Genomic DNA, 18,094 nt, shown 5'->3' on the forward strand with positions numbered 1-18,094 from the left:
TACGAAACAGCGCTAACGCGTATGCGATGTATCATCAAGTACCGTATTTACTCGAATCTAAGCACCCCCTTTTTTTCACGATAGCGATGCCTAAAGTGATGGGGGGGGGGGGGGTGCTTAGATTCGAAAAATCTGGAATTACCCCCCCCTCCCTCTTTTCGCTGCGACATCGCGACGAGACGGGTGCGAGAAATCACACTTTATTTTGCAAACATTCAAAAGAAAAATTGGTGCAGACAGTGAATCCACTGCTTGTGTCGGATGCTCAGTTACTATCACTGCCACTCGAGTTCGTCGCACCGCTTGAACCGCCGCTCTCGGTATCCCACAGCAGGTCGCCTTCCGTTCCGTCTAAGTGGTTTGGGATCGAGCACTTCTTAAATGATTTGACCAACACGCCCACTTGGACCCGCTTCCATGCGTCCGGAATCCACTTTGCGATGGTTGATGGGGACGCTTTCTGCATATTTCGCCGTACAGTCCGGCTGTACGGCGTACTCACGCTGCGGACGCCGTGCCACCTCGAGACTCCGACGGCTCCGGCTCGATGACAGTGTGAGCAAGCACGCTTGGCGGCCTTGGCTACACGCTCTTCCTAACAAATAGGGGGGTGCTTAGATTCGCATGCAAACTTCTTTCCCAATTTTCTCGCGAGAATAGAGGGGGGGTGCTTAGAATCGGGGGGTGCTTAGAATCGCGAAAATACGGTAGTTCTTCATTCATGTACGGCGATTGCTTAGCCAACGGAAAATGCCAATAGTACGCGTACCTTTCCCGGCTACAGAATCACGACGCGCGTCTGAACAGGAGTCGTCGCATTCAGTCATCCAGCTGCATTGAATGATCTCTACCGGTGGCGTCTTCGAGGGCGATTTCCGCAAGGCACCTTGAAGTCGGGTGCCACTAAGATTCGTTGTCCGTTCACGAGGCCGCCCGTTGCTGAAGTTTTCCAATACTTACTTTGGACATTTTGCTGTTCGAAGCATCCAACGACACTGACAACCATATCGGGGAGTATTTAATGCTGTAATGCTCAAACACAGTTGTGCATCACAGAAAATTCACAGAATTTTTCCACCTTTATTTCTCGCCGTGGAGGGTACATTTGTACTAAACACACTATGTATGAGCGAAGATAATTAACAATCAACATGATAATTGAAATCTTAAGCTATTCAATAACTACAATGGGCTCCAGCCTAATACTGTCGCTACTTGTTTTTCACTCGCGATAATTCGAACTTTGCCGTCTCAAACAGCGCAGTATACAGATAGTGCGTTAGGCATTACAGGGTTAAAAAGCTCCTTAACCACCTTGGTGGCTTGGTGAAAACACTATGCGGATAACAAACACTCTTGCGAATATCTCAAAAATTTTGCACTGCTGTGCGGCGGGTGGAACTCTCAAACGTAGTGCGAGATCACCTTTTTCCCAAACGTCTTTTTCAATAGAAATTATTTTCACTGTTTTCTGGCTGCCTTATTCGGTCAAATAAAAGATCCCCATACGCGGTCAGTAAGGGAACATCTATCAACAAGGGTGCTTGAATGAGTGCGGTTTTTCCTCCTGCTACTGTCTATATTTATCGAAACAGTTTAATAAAAAGGCTGAAGTAAGCAAAACACTTCAGTTTAAACTTCAGACGAATTACGTACTTCCGGCATATGCTCGTGCGGGAATGCAACACTGGCCACACCGATTACCAGTGCTGTAGCCCTCGGGTCTCAATTTCTATTGGTATGGACACTCAACTAGATTTCAACCAAGCGAAACTCGGACAATCCGCTCCAGGCTGGTTGCCTCGGCAGACTTCGCTGCACCAGCTTGACCAGCCGATAGTAACCACACTCAAATTGCGCGTTTTACAATAGATCAATACTGCCCCGCCATCTTTCGTCTACGAACGCAGTTGGTAGTAAGAGTTGCGAAGAATGCCACACGTTTATTAGTTTGCGCCGTCAGTAACATGCAAACGATGCCGATTGGTGCTTCGGCGGCGGCAGCGTGGAAACTTACTATACATTGCTCCCTTTTTCCGCTCCAGGCCTTCGTAACGGCGATGCGCAGCTGATGCTTCTGCGCACAGCGGGCAACTTGGAACACTTAAACGTGCCCATTTAAACCCGGCCTTCCCTTATGCGGTAATACTTCATACTTAATAAATTTCCACGGTGAAACCAGCGCCAGAACACACAATAGCCAGGGGGTAATTAGAGCAGGTTAGCCTTAGGTTAGGCTACGTCACGTTAGGTGAAGAACGAACGTACAGCGAACGACAAGGACAAAAAAAAAATTAAATTATGGGGTTTTACGTGCCAAAACCACTTTCTGATTATGAGGCACGCCGTAGTGGAGGACTCCGGAAATTTCGACCACCTGGGGTTCTTTAACGTGCACCTAAATCTAAGTACACGGGTGTTTTCGCATTTCGCCCCCATCGAAATGCGGCCGCCGTGGCCGGGATCCGATCCCGCGACCTTGTGCTCAGCAGCCTAATACCATAGCCACTGAGCAACCACGGCGGGTAACGACAAGGACAGCAGAAGTGCGTTCCTAGGCAGAAGGCGGCGGGGCAGTCGCGTCATGCTTAGACACTTTTCTGAAACTTCGTCTAGTTTTCCGTTCCACCAGCTATCCATCCCAACTACGGCGTTCAACGAACATTCTACTGCTTGTCTTTCCTATGCCTTTACCAATTGGACAGCTAGGTAAGCCCCGGTCCTATAGGTGCTGTATTTCGATGATCTCTCCTCCCACTGCCCCACCTCCAGCTCTCCTTAGACTAACCAGGACCTGCCCCTGCCAACACTAAATTAGTTCGGCTCACGGCACTTGACATGACAGTCGTCGTGCATGTCACCGGCGTTACACGTCGTCATTGTCTTCTGGCCTTATGGCCAGCGCTGTTTCCTGTGTCTGTGTGTGTGTGCGTATGCGTGTGCGTGTGCGTATGCGTGTGTGCGCGTATGCGTGTGCGCGTGTGTGCGCGCACGCGTAACAACGCGTTGTCCACATTTGTGGGCAATGGTGCCAATGGCCACTTCATCGTGAACATAAACGTGGCCGCTTTTACACAGATTCGAGATCTGACGTTTGAGCAGGACCACTCGAGGCTGGGGCAGCGGCTGTGCAGCGGACCGCGCACCAACTTGCTCCTGGTCGAGGGACTGTCGTTCGAAGTCCGTGGTGGAGACATCCTCGCCATCATCGCCCCTTCCAGTGAGCACGCTGCTCTGCAACTGTAAAAAAACATTTGAGAGAGCTGGCAATTTCTTCCGGCACAAATAAACACTTGTCACGTGTTTTACTCGGTTTTCGGGAATTTGCATACTGTTCGATATGCAGTCAATGCTACGGAGCGCGAGAAGACGAAATTTAGGGACCCCGGTTCCTAGCGCCGACCACTGCATCTGATCTACAGCACACTTCATATAAGCTAGGCAACTGGGTGCACTGACTAAATCTTAAAGCAACCAAGTTCTCGCGCGAGGCACGTGCGCGTTAAGCAACAAATGAGCATTGCAAATCAAGTGCTCCTCTCTACCCGCGGCCCTCTCCCGTATCCGACGCACTTCTCTGTCTGACTAGTCTGTGGTGACACAGGCTAATACGCGAGCTCTGCCCCGTCCTCGACCTCCGGTGCTGGCGTGCTGCGATATTAACCGCCAGTGAGCTACGCAATAACTGACGCCCCACCGTGCAAACCGTGTAGGAATAAAACCTGAGAAACCTGAGAAAAAACATCAGCCAAGCTCATTGGAACGTCACTGTACATTAGAACCACGGTGCTTGTTCGCGCACTCCTCTGAAAAGCTCAGATTCGGCTCACACATCACTACGCTTGCAAATGGACGTATACTATCACTAAGTTATATAAGCGAATGTCTCATAAGCGAATATGTGCAAATTACTTATCCCGAAAAAAATATAAGCCCACTGGTACCCCAATGCCCTCGTGTTCACTCACTCCAATGAAAAGCTCAAATTACAAGCATACATCGCTCGCAGTGGAAATGCACGTATGCTGAAATTAACTTACAGGACTGTTGTTAAACGAATGTGCTCAAACTTGTTATCGCAAAAATAAATATATATATATATATATATATATATATATATATATATATATATATATATATATATATATATATATATAAGGCTATAACACGAAAACTTTAGTGCCTGTTGACTCTTCTTTGGAAAGCTCAGATTCCACTCATACATCACTTCTCTAGCAAGTGGGGGTATACTGTCACTAAATTACATGTCTCATAAGCGAATATGTGCAAATTACTTTTCGCTGAAAAAACATAATCCCACTAGTACCCCTATATACTCATGTTCACTCACTCGTATGAAAACCGCGAATTCATCGCATACATCGCTCCCACTGGAAATGTATGTATGCTGAAACTAACTTGCCGGACTGATAAACGAATCTGCGCAAATTTCTCATCGCTAAAATACAAGAGCCTTAAGTACATAAGTACTTTAGATGTTCATTGCGCGTTCACTCACTACTCTAAAAGCTAACATGCGACTCACACATCACTACCCCTCCAAATGGACGTATACTGCCACTAAGTTACATGTCTCATAAGCGAATATGTGCAAATTACGTATCCCGCAAAAAAAACATAGGCCCACTAGTCCATCGGTGCTCTCCCGTTCACTCACTCCAATGAAAAGCTGCAATTCTACGAGCACATCGCTCCCACTAGAAATGCACGTATGTTGACACTAATTGACAGGACTGACAAATGAATCTGCTCGAATTTGTCATCTCTAAAGAAAAGTAAGCCTACAGAACACTAGATGTTCAGTGTGCGTTCACTCACTCCTATGAAAAGCTCAGATTTGACTCATGCATCACTACCACTGCAAATGAACGTATACTGACACTAAGCTACATGTATGATTAAGCGAATAAGTAGAAATTACTTATCGCGGAAGAAAACATAAGCCCACTAGTACTCAAGTTCACTCACGTTGACTCACTACAATGAAAAGCTCGAATTCACCACATACATCGCTACCACTTAATATAGACGTATACCCACACTAACTTACAGGACTGTTAAACGAATTTCCGCAAAATGTGTTATCGCTAAAGAAATGTAAGCCTATGGTACATCAGAACCTCAGTGTGTGTTCACTCATTCTTCTGAAAAGCTCAGATTGGACTCATCCACCACTTCCCTTGCAAATAGACGTATACTGACACTATGTTACTTGTGTGATAAGCGAATATGGGCAAATCACTTATCGCGGGAAAAAAACATAACCCCACTGGTACCTCAATGCACTCATGTTCACTCACTCCAATATAAAGCCCAAATTCCTCGTATGCGTCGCACCCACTGGAAATACGCGTATACCGACACAAACTTACAGGACTCATAACCGAATTTGCACAAATTTGTTATCGCTAAAAAACATTAGCCTACAGTATATTATATATTCATTGCGTGATCACTCACTCCTCTAAAAAACTCAGATGCGACTCGCACATCACTACCCCAGCAAATGGACGCATACTGACAAAAAATTGCACCTCTCGTAAGCAAATTTCTCTGAATTACTTCTCCAGGAAACAGCGATAGCCCACTGGAACCCCAATGCACTCATGTTCAATCACTCCAATCTAAAGCTCAAATTACACGCACACATCACTCCCCCTGGAAATGCACGTATGCTGACACTGACTTACTGGAGGAATAAAGGAAGCTGCTCAAATTTTCTATCGCTAAAGTAATGTAAGCCTATAGTACATCAGAACCTCAGTGTGTGTTCACTCACACCTCGGGAAAGCACAGATTGGACACATCGATCACGTTTCCTGCAAATGATCGTATAGGAACACTATGTTACATGTCTCATATGCGATTACGTGCGCATTACTTATCGCAGAAAACACTAGTACCCCAATACACTCATGTTCACTTGCTCCAATGAAAATCTCAAATTCCACGTATACATCGCTCTCGCTGGAAATGCTCGTATGCTGAAACTTGCTTACCGTACTGATGAACGAATCTGCGCAAATTTGTTATCGCTGAAGAAACATAAGCCTATAGTAAATTATAACCTCAATGCGTGTTCACTCACTCCGCTGAAAAGCTCAGATTCGACTCGCACACCACTACCCCTGCAAGTGGACGTAAATTTGCAGCAAGTTACATGTACGGTAAGCGAAATTGTGCAACTTACTTATCGCGGAAAAAACAAATGCACACACACCTCCTACATTTCACCCATGTTCACTCACTCCAATGAAAAGCTTAAATTCCACACATACATCGCTCCCAGTGCAAATGCACGTATGCTGACACTGACTTACACGACAGATAAACGAATTTTCGCGCATCAGTTATCGCTAAAAAAACACGCCCATTAGCACATTAGAACCTCAATGCGTGTTGACTGACTCCTCTGAAAAGCTCAGATTCGACTCGTACATCACTGTCCCTGCAAATGGAAGTATACTGACACTAAGCTACCTGTCTCATAAGCGAATATGTGCAAATTACTTATCGTGGAAAAAATAATAATAAGCACACTAGTTCCCGAGTGCACTCGTCTTCACTCACTGCAATGAAAAGGTCAAATTCCACGCATACATCGCTCCCAATGTAAATCCACTTATACTGGCACTAACAGGACCGACAATCGAATTTGCTCAAAATGGTTATCGCTAAAAAAACGTTCGCCTACACCACATTAGAACCTCAGCGCTTGTTCACTCGCATAACCGAAAAGCTCAGATTGGACTCCTAATCATTTCCCCTGTTAAATGGACGTACACTGTCACTAAATTAATTTTTGATAAGCAAATTTGTGCAAATTATACCGGAAAAAACGTAAGCCCACTAGTTCCTGAGTGCACTCGTCTTCACTCACTGCAATGAAAAGGTCAAATTCCACGCATACATCGCTCCCAATGTAAATCCACTTATACTGGCACTAACAGGACCGACAATCGAATTTGCTCAAAATGGTTATCGCTAAAAAAACGTTCGCCTACACCACATTAGAACCTCAGCGCTTGTTCACTCGCATAACCGAAAAGCTCAGATTGGACTCCTAATCATTTCCCCTGTTAAATGGACGTACACTGTCACTAAATTAATTTTTGATAAGCAAATTTGTGCAAATTATACCGGAAAAAACGTAAGCCCACTAGTTCCTGAGTGCACTCGTCTTCACTCACTGCAATGAAAAGGTCAAATTTCACGCGTACATCGCTCCCAATGCAAATCCACTTATACTGGCACTAACAGGACCGACAATCAAATTTGCTCAAAATGGTTATCGCTAAAGAAACGTTAGCCTACACCACATTAGAACCTCAGCGCCTGTTCACTCGAATAACCGAAAAGCTCAGATTGGACTCCTATATCATTTCCCCTGTTATATGGACGTACACTGTCACTAAATTAATTTCTGATAAGCAAATTTGTGCAAATTATACCGGAAGAAACGTAAGCCCACTAGTTCCCGAGTGCACTCGTCTTCACTCACTGCAATGAAACATCGCCTGCTATGCAGCGAAGGCGACATTTAAATGCAAGCAAATGACTGAAATTAAAGGAACAACGTCAGCACAGACGTTTAATTCGAAGATGCTAACTCGCCAACTAGCCGTTTCTATAAACAAATCGTGATAGCAAGAGAAACTTTTGCCTCCCGTGATTTTACACCAAACGGCCGATCTTTTGATCGGCAGCATACAATGTCGCTAGAACACCTTTCCACCAGGTCCACAGGGCAGACAGCAAGACACCAGGCTGCCAGACCTGCCATCGGCTTCTTCTGCAGGGCAGCAAGCTAGGTACCAGACAACTAAAGTCCTGACCACCACGACCACAGGTTGGGTAGAGAGTCACAAGGCCTGTAAAAGAACTGGTCATCAGATCTGTACTGCGGAAAGGAACATACCAGGTCGGTATAACAGCTAGCTACAAGATCCGCAGGTGGGAGACAAGGGAGCAGGCCACTAGAAGGTCTTGTTACCAGGTGCGCCAAGCCGCCAGCATGATACCAGGTAGCTAGAACAGCTTCCCACCAGGTCGATCGGGCGGGAAAATCACGAGGCGTATCGAACCGCTGGGCACCAGATCTGCAGTGTAGGAAGCAAGACACCAGACTGCTATGAGAGGTGGCCACCTGGTCGACAAGACTAGCCACCAGGCCTGCAGAACAGCTGGCAACAAGGTTCTAAATACATCACGCCGCGGGAGAACAGGAGGTCACCAAGTCTGCAAGGTGAGCAGCACGACACCAGACCGCTTCAACTGATCATTAGTTCAACAGGGCCGGCAGCAAGACAATTACGTAAGAACTACTGGCCACCAGCATCGCAGGGCAGGCAAGTCACCGGGCCTCCTCAACAGCTGGCCACCACATCTGCAGTGCGGGAAGCAAGAGAGGGAGAGAGAGAGATGCAAATGAGAGAAAGGCAGGGAAGGTAACCAGGGAAGCAAGACAGCAGACTGCTATAAGAGCTGGCCAACTGGTCAGCAAGGCTCACCATGAGGCCGCTAGAACAACTGGCAACAATGTCCGCAATACACCAGGCCGCCGAAGAACAGGTGGTCACCGAATCTGCAACGTGCGTAGGAATACACCAGACCGCTTCAACTGGCCATTAGTTCAACAGGGCCGGCAGCAAGGTACAACTACGTAGGAACTACTGGTCACCAGGACCGCAGGGCAGGCAAGTCACCGGGCCTCTTGAACTGGCCACCACATCTGCAGTGCGGGAAGCAAGACAGCAGACTGCTATAAGAGCTGGCCCCCTGGTCAGCAAGGCTCACCACGAGGCTGCTAGAACAGCTGGCAACAATGTCTGCAATACACCAGGCCGCCGGAGAACAGGTGGTCACCGAATCTGCAACGTGCATACGAATACACCAGACCGCTTCAATGGGCCATTAGTTCAACAGGGCTGGCAGCAAGATACAATTGCGTAAGAACTACTGGCCACCAGTACCGCAGGGCAAGCAAGTCACCGGGCCTATTAAACAGCTGACCACCAGATCTGCAGTGCGGGAAGGAAGACAGCAGACTCCTATAAGAGCTGGCCACCTGGTGAGGAAGGTTCGCCACGAGGCCACTAGAACAGCTGGCAACAAAACGCACAATACACCAGGCCACCGAAGAACAGGTGGTCACCGGATATGCAACGTTCATAGGAAGACACCAGACCGCTGCAACAGGCCATTAGTTCCACAGGGCCGGCAGCAAGAGACAATTACGTAAGAACTACTGGCCACCAGGACCACAGGGTAGGCTAGTCACCGGGTCTATTGAACAGCTGGCCATCAGATCTGCAGTACGGGAACGAAGACAGCAGACTGCTATAAGAGCTGGCCACCTGGTCAGCAAGGCTCACCACGAGGCCGCTAGGACAGCTGGCAACAATGTCTGCAATACACCAGGCTGGCGGAGAACAGGTGGTCATTGAATCTGCAACGTGCATAGGAAGACACCGGACCGCCTCAAGTGGCCATTAGTTCAACAGCGCCGGCAGCAAGGTACAATTACGTAAGAACTACTGGCCACCAGGACCGCAGGGCGGGCAAGTCACCAAGCCTCCTGAAGAGCTGGCCATCACATGTGCAGTGCAGGAAGCAAGACAGCAGACTGCTATAAGAGCTGGTCACCTACTCAGCAAGGCTCACCACCAGGCAACTAGAATAGCTGGCAACAATGCCCGCAATACACCAGGCCGTCGGAGAACCGGTGGTCACCAGGTCTGCAACGTGCATAGTAAGACACCAGATCGCTTAATCTGCCCACCAGGTCCACAGGGTCGGCAGCAAGATAGGATACAAGTACGTAAGAACTCCTGGCCCAAAGGACCGTAAGGTTGGGACCAACACACCGAGCCGCTAGAACCACCCAGACAGCCTAGATGCTGTGAAATAAATTAAGAGCGGCGCATACCAGTTGGCACATACACTGACTCAAGATGGCATGAAAGGTCATTGAAGAGCGTCACCTACCATTACAAACTTTGCGACAAAAGTTGGCCTGGAGGTTGGTAACGAACCCTGATCCTTCAGCACAGCAGCCCGAAGTTATGTACAGACCTCGGAATATCCGATGACACAAATTGGCGTGAAAGACATCAAATGCGGATTAACAAAGCAGGGTGAAGTTTCCAAAAAATGCTAAGCGCAGTAAGTAGGAGCCACAATATTGAACTTTCGCGCACAGAACTATGCATAATATTATCGTTGTAAGCTTTGCGTTGTGTCGTATTCTTTTAAAATGCTCTCACTACGAAAATGCTCTCTCACGAAAAGGCATTTGGTTCAGTAGAGATACCAGCAGTCATAAAGGCACTAGGTAATCAATGAGTACAGGACGCTCACGTAAATAACTTGGAAAATATCTACCGAGATTCCGCAGCTACCTTCATTCTCCACAACAAAAGTAGGAAGATACCTATGAAGAAATGGGTAAGACGGAGACAGTCTCTCCAATGACATTCACTGCGTGCTTGGACGAAGTATTCAAGCTATTAAACCTGGGAAGGCTTAGGAGTGAGGATCAACGGCGAAAATATCGGCAACCTTCGATTTGTCCTGTTTAGCAACACTGGGGGGCGAGTTATAACAAATGATTGAGCACCTTAACAGAGCGAGTGTGAGAGTGGGCTTGAAGATTAATGCGCAGAAGACGAAGATAATGATCAATACCCGAGCAAGGGAACAATAGTTCAGGATCAGCGGTCAGCCTGTGTAGTTTCTGAAGGAGTCCGTTTACCTAGGTCAACTACTCACACGGGAACTTATTCATGAGACGGCAATTCAAAGAATAAAATGGGTCGGAGCGCATACGGCAGACATTGTGAGATCCTGGCTGGAAGCTCACCATTATCACTAATAAGAAAGGTGTACAATCAATGCATTCTAGCGGTGCTAAAATATGGGACAGAAACCTGGAGGTTAACAGCGAAGTTTGAAAACGAAGACTGCGCAAGGAGCGATGGAACGAAGAATGTTCAGTGTAAAGTTAAGAGGCAGGAAGAGAGCGGTGTGGGTCAGAGAGGAAACGAGGATAGCCGATATTCTAATTCACATTAAGAGAAAAAAAAATGGAGCTCGGCAGGATGTGTAATGCGTAGGTTAGATAACCGGTGGACCATTAGGGTCACAGAATCGGTGCCAAGGTAAGCGCAGTCGAGGACGTTAGAAGGCTATGTAGGCTGTTGAAATTAAGAAATTCGCGGGCGCTATTTGGAATTGGTTGGCGCAGGACAGGGTTAATTGTAGATCGCAGGGAGAGGCCTTCGTGCTGCAGTGGACATAAAATAAAATGATAATGATGATGATAGAATGTGACCCCAATAATTTCAGATTCGTTAACTGAAACTAATTATGCCCAACCTAGTCAGGTCTCTAATCATTCTCATCTCTTTTGGAAATGTGCGGATTCAATTCTATAATGGCCAATGGCAAGCCGGTGCAGCAGCTTTGCGCCGAGTAGGCTTGCGTCGCCACCCACCAGGCAAAGGCATGGGAAACTGCAATGTGCTTCCTTTTTGCAGCTGCTTTAAATTATTCGGCATAATAATCTACTGCCACTCCGGGAATATGAGGGGCACCATATTGAGGAGCTGCGGGTAAACTTTTACCTAGGATTATATGGTAAGTTGCCTTAGTACGTCGAGAAGGGTTTGACTGAAGGGATGCTGGAATGAAAGATGTAGCCATTGAAGCAGTGCGCACGAATCATCCTTAAGTGAAAATTCGTTGGAAAGCAGCCTCAAATACGCGCGCATACTGTGAAGGATAGGATATCCTTCGATGATGCGTACTCATAGTGGGGGATTGGCCAAGATTAAGATGGTATTAGCAAGATGTTGGTATAAAAAAAACTGGTAAAAGTGTCAATTGAAAACGGATAAAAATATTGTTTGAATAACTTCAGAGAATCGTCTTGAAACAGCTATGAATTCCTCCACGGCTGAGCAAACATCAATGTCGTAGCTTCCAAGAAAGGAAGCTGTAGAGGAAGGTTATATAAAATGAAAAAAATTAAATTAAATCAAATTGCGCGAGCGTTGGTTCTAAAATGGTTTTCTTAAAGAATAATAGAATAATAACGGCGGCATTTTAAGAAAACAATGATCTATGGTATCATCTACTGCACAGAATGGGCACAAAGGGGAGTGTGCCAGAGTAGCCCTGTGACGATAAACGTTTAATAATCGTGTTCGACGGCGTAACCGGGTAAAAATTCAGTTTTTTCTGGCGTGAAAGGAATTTTTGTGCCAAGGGAATAGGAGGTGTCGATATACTGAAAAATTTGCTATTGCTGGGTTCAAAAAGTCTAGAGCACTTGCATATCTCCTGAATCTAGTGGTTATTAGGCAAGCTGACGCAGGAAGTAATCACAGTACAGGGTCATTGAGGGCCGCTCTCGCGACACTGCCAGCCATTTTGTTCATGTGTAATCCACTATGGCCAGGCACCCAAAGTAATATAAATAAATTTATATGGGCAAGCACTAGAAAATGAAGTGTACGTAAAAGGTTAGTACCACTATTTGTTGTGAGCTTAGTACATAAAGATAAAGAATCCGTTATTACTACCGTCGATATTGATGAATTTAGTTTACGTAAGGCTAACACTACAGCTAGAAATTCAGCCAGAAATACGGATAAGTAGTCCGAAATCCTAATTCAGGATGACTAGTCTAGAGCAGGAGTGAAATTCCCAATTCCAGATTTTTCTCCACACAGTGAGGTGTCTGCTGCAATGACCGTATTTATACCTTAACTCAATAAATGATCTCGTAATAGTCCATATTTAACGTACTATGAGAGAAATTTTACATTGTTTGCGTAAATGTCATCATAGATTATTTGTATACTCGCTTGCACATCACAATTAGGTGGCACCTCCCAAATACGTACATTTATGGGGTTAATGTTTGTACAACGACCAACTATGGTGTATGAAACAAGGGCTAGTGTACTCCGAAAAATAGGGCAGGCTAGGAAATGAATATGCTTTCAATATTCTAATAGGGGATTCGTACATAAGAATGTTTGCACCGTCAGCAACCGAAATCTGCACAATATTGAGGGCAGCCTGAGCTCTTGGTGTAAATCGTTATTAGCAACAAACTTCGGTAATCCGCACCGCAATTGCAGGGCTTCCCGATCTATCAGGACAAGGGTGCGTAATGTATAAGCTAGAGCAATGAAGACAGTCTTTAAATACGAAGAAATTGCGCGAAAATAACAACGCGAAAAAAAAAACGCGAAAATAACGAAGTTATCACGGACGCTGATATTGCGTGTGTGAACCAGCAACTCTGCCAACTTGTCTTTGTGATTAAAAAAACTGATAGACAAGAAACGTTTGCCACCTTTGATTCCGTAACGCATGCACGATCTTCTGATCAGCAGCTGAAGAAGCCACAAGAACAGCTTGCCACCAGGTCTACGGGGTGAGCAGCAAGACACCACATAGATGGAAGAGATGGCCACCAGATCCACAGGGCGAGCATCGCGGCACCAGGCTGATAGAACGGCTGGACACCAGGTCAGGAGGTCGGGCACCGAGGCACCAGGTTGCCAGATCTCCAGCAATCAAAGCGGGGGAACGCTGCATCAAGACACCAGTATGCAAGAAAAGCTGGCAAGCAGATCCGCAGGATAAACATCAACAAAGTGGGCCACTAAAACAGCTGGCTACAACGTCCGCCGGGGCAGGCAGCATGGCAACGGGCCGCTGAAACATCCCAGTAACCCAAGTTCGCGTGAAAGACCTTCACTGAAATGCAGCACACTGAAAGTTGGCGCCGAGAATAATTACTTAAGGGTAGTACGTATCCAATGACAAACAAAATTTAATTCTGAACTTCTACGTGCCAAAACTATGCTTTGAATATGAGGCACACCGTAGCGCGGGATTCAGGAATAAATGACCACCTGGGTTTCTTCACCGGGCACCCAATGGACGGTACTCGGGCGTTCATGTACCTCGCCCCCATCGGAATGCGGCCACCACGGCCGGGATTCGATCCCGCGCCTTCGGGCGTAGAAGCACGTGGCCAAAGCCACTACGTCACCACGACGAGTAACGGCACATAACCAGCGACCAAAGATGGTTCACTGATGAGTGGCTATGGTGTTAGGCTGCTGAGCACAAGGTCGCGGGATCGAATCCCGGCCACGGCGGCCGCATTTCGATGGGGGCGAAATGCGAAAACACCCGTGTACTTAGATTTAGGTGCACGTTAAAGAACCCCAGGTGGTCGAAATTTCCGGAGTCCTCCACTACGGCGTGCCTCATAATCAAAAAGTGGTTTTGGCACGTAAAACCCCATAATTAATTAATTAATGAGCGGCACCTACAGAATGAGCCAGAATGGCGTTAAAGTTAATGTGGACGAACGATCGCGCCTGCTAAGTATTAGATCTCTGCTAACCGCGGGAAGAGCTTACGTTTCAAACCAAACGCCGTTTGCCCTTCTCCTCGCGAGCGCCGCACCCCGAACCAACAGGAGAGTCGACGTATATCGCACAAGTGCGCATATGTACATGGCAGTGCCGTGACGTCACTCACAGTGCCACGTGACACAATTATTCAAGGCAACAGCAGTTACTTCTTAGACTGCTGCTTTAATAGACCAATTAAAGTTTATAGAAATAGTAAAACCTACAAACCGAATGTATGCGTTATTTTACTTCGCACCGTAGCAAGAGAGATGTACTTCCATTACGACTAATTGTTCCCATGTGGAGCGCGCGCGCTGAAGGCGGTACGTGCTTTCTACTGTGTTCCAGCGCACGTTCACGCTTTGATGCGCTTACGTCCAACAAAGAAAAAAAGAACCCCTCTTTTTCCTTAAATCATGGGTTCGCGGCAATGAAATATTTATACCTGCGCTAATAACGAACCAATTTGAAAAATCCATGCGGTAGAAGCTCCCTAAAGGGCACGTAAGAACTTCCAGGGTACGAACAAAACTTCCGACCTTCCTTATGAGGAAGCTTTAGCTCGGGTGCTCCGATCTAAATACATGTGAAAGGAGAATTCGTTTTTCTCAGCAGCACTCCAGCAAATTTGGCGAGGTTTGTTGCATTTAAAAGAAACTTAAAATCCAGCGACTGTTGGTTTCGAATTATTTAGGTCATCAACAATTTCTTAAAAGGTTGCAAAAATCTAAAATCTTCAGAAAACCAAACTATGAATTTCGTAACTCTGTCACCCAGAAATGAAAAGTAATATCACAATTCGGTGAATTTCATCTAATAGTACATCTAAAGCAGACAAAATTGATACGTTACACATGAATCTCGAAAAATTATGGAAATAAAGCTTTTGCGGGACCCTTGTACACAACGTAACGAACTCAGGTAAGAAAGATATCGAATTTGTCCACTTTCATTAATGTAACGGGTGCCGTTTAAAGAACCGCGATAGCTGTTTATGACACAGAGCCATTAATTTATAAACTTCGTGCCTCCATTTTTTCAAACTTTCGAATTTTTCAATATCGTAACGAAATTCAGGCCCTAAATCGAAATTCCGCTTGGAACGTTCACTAGAATTTAATTCTCTCAAATGCAACAAACTTTATAAAAATCGCTCCAGGGGTTACCTCAGAAAAACCTTTTTTTCGTTTCACATGTATTTGAATAGGCCGCGTCGGAGCTGGGCCCGAGCTAGAGCTTCCGCTTGACCGGAAGCTTTACCAAAATTTGGATGCTTCTAGCCAAAACCGTGTGTTCCTCATGCTTAGCGTTACCCTAACTGCCAGGAAATCGTTACCTGGATTTCCTTTTTTCTCTGATATTTAGTCAATACAGAAAACCGTCGATGAAACACAAACATGCAAACTTTTATTTTGCGCACTTTTCAGAAAATATTTGAACACTTCGCAAAGTGAAGGCTGTAAACTGCGATAATCGGCTGTTTGCTTTTCGTTAATATTTTGTCATATCCCATTCGACAGCAACCACTGCTGACAGTCCAGATTTTATTTAAGAGTACAGGGTAGGCTACAAGGTTACCTGCTCTAAGATTCTCCCACTCTGGGCAAACAGCTACCCACAGCTCGTCCATAGTCACCGAATAAATCAGCTATCGCACCATGCTTGCTTTCATGCGTCCCCATACAGTTTCGCAGACGTTCATGACAGTGTCCTTAGCCAGCCAGGAAAGCAGATGTACTCTACGAGTTCCTAGGTGCTTTCACAATCTTCGCAGTGTGCGCCTGTGCAAGGTCATGCTGGAACACAAAATTGGCATCTGAGAAAGCGGCGTGGGCGTAAGGGAGGAGCACGTTGTCCAAGATTTCGCTACAGTAGCGCTTCGGAGTAAGAGCGCCATCGATGAGGTGCAGAGGCCCGACACCATGGCTTGACGCCGCGCCCCACACGTTCACCCAGGCGCGTCCGCTCCCGGCGACCCCCTGCACGTTGGGTGGCTCGTAGCTGCATGGAAATCACATTAAGTCCTTCACACAAAATAAACACCGTTCGGGAAATAGTTCTTACCTCTCCCTCTTGCTCGCCAAACTCGCACGCATTGGTGCAGACGGGTTGAAAAAGTCGACTCACACGGGGATGAAAACTCCGCCCCAATCATCGGAAGTCCATCAGGGGTGCGCTTCGGCAAACAGCAGTCGTGACGCCTTGCTCGGGGCACGTGAGGATGGGCTTTTCCGCAGCCACAAAACTTCGCAGTCCAGCACTACAGAAACGTCGCCACGTGGTAACAATGGGAGCGTCCACTTCCGGCAGCTCTCGCACTTCGCTCGTGGACTGCAGCCACTAAAAATTTCACCCACCCTAAGCGCGTCCTCATCCGTCGTTGCACTTGGTCGACGCCGATGTGGGGCGTCGGAAACGCGGCCTTCATTGCTGTATGCTTGTATAATCCTACTTACTCTGCATAATCCCTGGTGCGGCATCTGCAGCAGGGCACTGATGGACCTCTACCTCTCTTCTCCAGGAACACGGGCCATGCTGACCGTTACAATACGCCCACAAGTATAATACACACAGGTGGGAACAACCTAGCTACAGAACAAAGAATGATCTTGGGGAACGTCAGCAAAAGATATTCGCAGCAGCGGCAGCCTGTTTTATGTCAAAAGAATAGAACGTTGCGCGAGTTGGTACGGTAACATGATCGTGGTCTTGGATTGTAGCGCGAAGTGACACGGACAGAGAGTAGAAGCAGACAAGATGGGCGCCTGTCTTTATGTCCACCGGAGAACGAAGACCTCTCTATGCGGTCTCCAATTACCCCTGTCCTGCGCCAACCGATTCCAGCTAGCTCCTGCGAATTTCTAAATTTCATCATCCTTCCCAATCTTCTAGCCTACGCAACGACTGCGGCCTCTTGCATCATTAGCGACTCCAAGACAGCTATCCGTAACTTCACCAGAGGCCTCACCTAACCTCAAGCAAACCGCATACTCTCTAGCACATCCCCATCCCGTTGCCGCCGCGTTCAGTTAATCTGGGCCCCGCGCCATTCGGACCTTGCCGGGAACGAAGCCGCTCACGACGCTGCCCGAGAAATCGTCCCCCGGACGCGTCAGCCGTCATCTGAGCCGCGAATTCCCCCCCCCCCCCCCCCCCCCCGACTACACGCAGCCCAGCAGGCTGAAGACGAGGCAGTCGTCTCCTGGCACGGCCACGCGAAAGACAAAATGATGACGTATGGTGAAATCCTCATGCATTACCGTAAGGCAAGAACGAAGTACCCGCCTCCTGACAAGTCACTCAACAAGCCCCAGTCGAGGACATGGCGATTATTGCAGACACGCACATTCCCCACACCCTCGCTATACAGTCACATCCACCGAGACGTTTACACACCACAATGCAAAGCGTGCGGGGCGGCTCGCGCCGAAGTCGACCACATAATCTGGGCATGTGCCTCAGCGACAGACACCATTAAACATCACCAACCCTACATTTAAAATCACCACACCCGAGCAGTGGGAGCCCGTGCTGCTCAGCACATGCCCGGAAATCAACTCTGGGCAGTCCGGCCGGCCTACGACGCCGCAAGGCTAAAGGTCTGGCCGCCGCCTGAGGAAGGGGGATATCTG

The 18,094-nt window shown here is 47.2% G+C and overlaps 1 long non-coding RNA gene across 2 annotated transcripts; it reads right to left on the reverse strand.

Annotated features, from left to right (window-relative positions):
- Positions 1 to 1,060: 1,060 nt before the first annotated feature.
- Positions 1,061 to 9,103, reverse strand: LOC140214013 (uncharacterized). Of its 2 annotated transcripts, XR_011890900.1 has the most exons (4): positions 8,532 to 9,103; positions 8,336 to 8,407; positions 7,940 to 8,120; positions 1,061 to 3,240 (listed from the first exon to the last, which is right to left on the reverse strand). It is a non-coding gene; the product is annotated as an uncharacterized lncRNA (long non-coding RNA). The 2 variants fall into 2 exon arrangements; XR_011890899.1 differs by having other exon boundaries at positions 7,940 to 8,407.
- Positions 9,104 to 18,094: the final 8,991 nt, after the last annotated feature.

This window comes from Dermacentor andersoni, chromosome 11, assembly GCF_023375885.2.
Source record: "Dermacentor andersoni chromosome 11, qqDerAnde1_hic_scaffold, whole genome shotgun sequence".
Classification (NCBI taxonomy): domain Eukaryota; kingdom Metazoa; phylum Arthropoda; class Arachnida; order Ixodida; family Ixodidae; genus Dermacentor; species Dermacentor andersoni.